At 44.9% G+C, this 5,000-nt stretch overlaps 1 protein-coding gene across 1 annotated transcript in view; it reads right to left on the reverse strand.

Moving 5' to 3' along the window:
• Window positions 1-5,000, reverse strand: part of trabd2a (TraB domain containing 2A) — a gene marked incomplete at both ends in the record, with an annotated part of 47,170 nt that overhangs the window by 24,041 nt on the left and 18,129 nt on the right. The gene's annotated exons all lie outside the window — the stretch shown is intronic.

A 5,000-nucleotide genomic window follows, 5' to 3' on the forward strand; every position in this document is an offset into this window, starting at 1 on the left:
CAGATGCAAACCTATACAAACAAGACCAACAGCCTCCAGCCATGTTAGCAGCACTGTATGAATCATCTGGGGACCAGGAACATCTGTTCAACAAGTCCTCGTAATCCGTTGAATAGTTATTGAGATATTTCAGTCAGGGCCAACTGACCGACATTGCCATGCTTTAGAGCCACGCAGCTAGCATGGCCACAATTCACACATGCACCTCACACATATCTTTTTGTTACACCTCCTTGAGTGACAGAAACTGAGTAAGTTGACTAAGTAAAACACTCAGATTTACTGAACCATATAGCGAAGGAGACAGTTTGAGTTTTCCCTGCCAAACCCCTCTGTGCTCTGCTGCAGAGACTCAGCTTTTGTCTGAGCGTGAAATCGCCCAGTGTTTGGTGAGAGGGCCCTGGTGAGCCTGCTGCCTATGATCAGCACCGCGAGGACACACATATGCATAAATGCACACAAATACACATGAACACATACACACTCTGAAGGTCCTATGGTCTGCACATAGAAGCCTGAGACGGACGCACAAAGGAACCGACCGACACTCACCTCAGCACATGCTGTCGCTCTGATCTCCCCGCCATACACACACACACACACACACACACACACACACACACACACACACACCTTTCACCCTGCAAACAATTGATCTTGAGCCCCAGAAAGGAGGAAAGTTTGTATGGCTTATTTGTTTCTCAATGGGAGCAATCAGTCAGAGTGAAGTGTTTTGTCAGCTGTGGAACTGTGTAAATGTGTCTACAGTACGACTGCATGTTTTTACAATTCAGTGTGCGTGTGTGTACGTATTTGTATGTGTGTGTGTGCGCGTGCACTCTCAGATCTTTGTCAAATGAATTCTGTATTGATATGCATACCCGTACGCCAACCCAAGCGGCTGTTTTTTTTTGTGTTCATGTTCTGCTTTCTAAGGTGCTCTGATGACACTTTTCTCTGTTGGCTGGCCCATTGTGGGAGCTTCGGTGTAGCAGAGGAGAGGAGGAGAGGAGGGCAGCCTGGAGCAGATGCCTTCTTGTCAGGGGACAAAGAACCCCTCCGTCACCCTCTCCTCTCGTCTCCCCTGCGCTCCCTCCAGCTTTCATCGGCCGCGCATCAAAGTAGCGCTCTGCATATGAAAAGGGCCCCGTCTTTATGCCACGCAAATTAGCCTATCGCGCCCCTCCCCGACTCATTTCACAAAAACAGCCTCACATCTGTGCCACGTCCGTGAAGGAAGGCCCTCATCTGCAAGGTCTCCCCTTTTTCTCAGCTCTCTCCTCTCCTCTTTCTCCGCTCGCCGTGCCTTTTCAGCCCCTTAAATTATGGCTGTTGAGGGAGGAGGAAGAGGAGAGGGGGAGAGAGTGAGAGGGGGGGGGGATCAGTCATAGCCGGTTACAAAGAAAGAAAGTAAAAAAGAAAAAGAAAAGGGGGAGTTTAAGGGATGGAAAGAGATAGACAGACAGGAAGAGAACATAAGCGAGAAAGTGAGGGAGAATACAGAAAACAGGAGCAGAGCAAAAGAAAGAAAACCTTAATGAATGATTTCTTTCTTTCCACTGTGATCCTCCTCTTCTGTTAGTGCACTGTGGGTCAGCGAGTGCATTTTCCCACTCGGCTCCTTTCATCAGGTCCCCTTGTTTCTTCTTCTTCTTCTTCTCCTCCGCCGCCGCCCCCTCCAGCACGCACACACAGACACACACACAGACACACCCCTTGCTGATATCAAAGCAAGCGGAGCCAATGAAAGTCAATAATTGTCCTTTGTCATGGAAATGCCCACCCCCCACACACACACCCCTTGTTGAGGTGGAGTGGGGTGGCTGTGTGCATCCAGAGCAAACATCATCACAGTCAGATTCCCACATGTGGAGATTTGGAGTGTTCGGCGGCTCGGCTGAAAAAACTCTCGCTGCTCCCGCTCTGCAGCGTGCTGGCTTCGTTTTGACATTTGCAAGAAAAGTATATTATCGGTATGCTTTGGGGAAGATGAAACGCAATTCAACATCCGTCTGCTTTCACGCTACTTCAGTTCCAAGCCGTGGAATATTTTAACACTGCCGTCGTATTCAGCACAACCATAACAAGTGAAGATAAGATAGCGTAGGGTATTTCATTTCAATGTGTCAGCAACACGTTGTGTCTGTATATGAATGCATAGTGTGTGTAAACTGTACGTGAGGTCCTGTCACTTTATGGATCCAAACACAGAGATAAACTCCTTGTATGGTAAAGCCTCTGGCTAATTGGTGTTATTCTGATTGTGAGCGCTGGCAAAGGGGTTCGGAGAATGTTTCAGTAACTTCATTTCCAATTTCATTTTGATAAGAAACTAAAGAGAAGCATGTGTGTGTGCCTGCATGCGCCTCTCGCTCTGACGGTGAGTTTTTTCTTGTTTTTTTTCTGACTGCTCGTGTGCGTGAGCAGAAAAAGCATGTCAACCGGGTTGAAACAAGAGTTTGAAAAGTGGCCTGTCCACACTGTGTTGACAAATCATGTGCTCAGAAAGCCACACACACACACACACACACACACACACACACACACACACACACACACACACACACACACACACACACACACACACAGCACTTGCAGCCCTGGCCATCTCCCAAATATAAATGAAGACTTCCAACAGCAGCTCTGTTTCCTCCCGACTCCCTGATGTTATCAGAGTAATACAACTCTCTCTCGGTCTGTCACACCACACACACACACACACACACACACACACACACACAGAGAGAGAGAGAGAGAGAGAGAGAGAGAGAGAGAGAGAGAGAGAGAGAGAGAGAGGAGGGCTGTCGATGAAGACTACCAGAAATCAGCAGAGAAAGAAGAACAGCTGAACCAAAAGAGAAGACAGACAGAAAGAAAGAGATACTGAGAGAAATGGACTCTCAGTTCTGATGCTATCAGGAGAGCACAAAGGCAGACAGACATAGACAGGGATGGGGATTCTGAGTTACTTATGAGAGATGTTATCAGTAAAATATTAGTCGGAGCAGTCGGCCTTAAAACAAGACCGATCAGGAGCACCGCTGCCAGGGTTTTACAGAGACGCTGAACTATAGTCCTCAGCTAGTCCCACATTTACACACCTGTTTTCTTTAACTGCAGGAAGTAAGTTAATTCCTTTATTTCATCTTCCAGACAAGGTGGGGTTAAGGGGCGGGTTTTATCAGCAGATTTCAGGGCTGATTGTAACAAACTGCATGGAAGCAATGTATGAAGAGGCACGGGTCACACGTTTACACCTTAAATGGTTTTGTAGTTTCCTAAAGTTTTAAAGGTCCAAAGTTGGCAAAATTTAGATACAAATCAACAACTATCAAATCAATTAATAACATTAACAGTCTTGCATCCAATTTGCAGTACCTCACCGTTTTTATTACTGGCATTATTTACATTTTTTATACATTTGGATTGCCATGACATTGTGTCAGAATTGAAAATCATTGTGACTTTGTGAAGCTCATCCTCTAAAAGAGGTGAGCTCAAACATTTTCCAGCCGCCTTTAAAGTGACAATGTGTAATTCAAAAGACATTTCTGGTAGAGTATTATCCTCGCAAAGACTTTCTTCTTTTTCTTTTCTGAAGATTTTCAAAAAACATATTTGAGTGGTGGAAAATATTGCTTATTGAGGACCTGGGGGAAATGTGAAAAAGAAAGATATTTTCAAATGTATCCACGTTTATAAAGAAGTGACTGTCAAGAGCAGCTAATGGGTAGTGCAGCTGCGACAAATGTTCACAGCCTCATTCAACAGGTATTCACTGAGATTCCCCATTCACACACACACACACACACACACACACACACACACACACACACACACACACACACACACACACACACACACGCATAAATCTTTCACCACTGCACAAGTGAGCTTTCACTTTCTGGCTGAAACACACACACCTGTCAGTTTGAGTTATCTGTATTGTTTTTACGTCCTCTATCCTTCCTCATCGACATCTTTTCTCTCCCTTAGTCCTTCCATCTCCCCTGTGAGTACATTTTCTGTTACTTTTTTCCTCCCTTGCCTACACCTTCGCTCTCTCTCGTCCATTCATCCTCCCATCATTTATTTCCTCTCTTCCACTCCTCTTTGATCGTGTACTTTCCCTCCCTCCCTCTCCTCATATGCCTCCTTCCATCCATCTCTCCCTCCCGTTCTCTCTCCTTTGATCCTATACATCCCCTCTATCAGCCAGGTCTTTAAAGATTTGACCCCTGCATTCCTCAGGTCACTCATGAACTCCTTGCTCCATGTGTGTGTGAGTGTGTGTGTGTGTGTTTTCGTGCATGTAAGTGTGTATACACCTGTGCAAGATTAGAGCTTTTCTCTGTGCATTTGTTTGTACATGTATGTGTCTGTCCATGTATACACGGGCATGTGTTTAAATGCTTCATCACCGTGGATTACCGCAGCCTCTGCAGGGCTCAAGGCAAAGCTTTGAGGATAGCTTTATTCATTCTCAAATATGAGACAAAAGAAAGGAAATACGGGGCCTTGATTTTTCTACACAGGAGAAAAAGAGAGAAGATGGAGCGAAAAGACAAAAAGAGAGACGTTGATTTCATTGCCAAGCCACACAGAGAAAAATCCCCAGGCCTCCATTTTTGACAATAATGATGACCGAAAATGGTTTCTCCCCCCTCTTTTTGAAAGGAAAACCCACCCTCCGATATAATTGATATATCCTATTCCTTTTGATCTTGAACAGTTCAATCAATGAATGCTGACATGAGCAGCTCTCTGCCGAGCCACACAGCTGAGGTCAGTGTGCACACATACAAGTTTCTTTCTCTTGTCAATGAGCATGAAAAATGGTTTTCACTGTGTGGGATGAATCAAAGAAGGGTTTATTCTCAAATGAACAATGTATTTTCAGCTCTGCAATGGTTGCAAATAATGATTTGTTTCATTGATTACTCAGCCAATTATTGTTCTGATAACTCAATTCATCTATTAATCTATAAAGCGTAAAAAGT

Source organism: Taurulus bubalis (assembly GCF_910589615.1).
Source record: "Taurulus bubalis genome assembly, chromosome: 19".
Lineage (NCBI taxonomy): Eukaryota > Metazoa > Chordata > Actinopteri > Perciformes > Cottidae > Taurulus > Taurulus bubalis.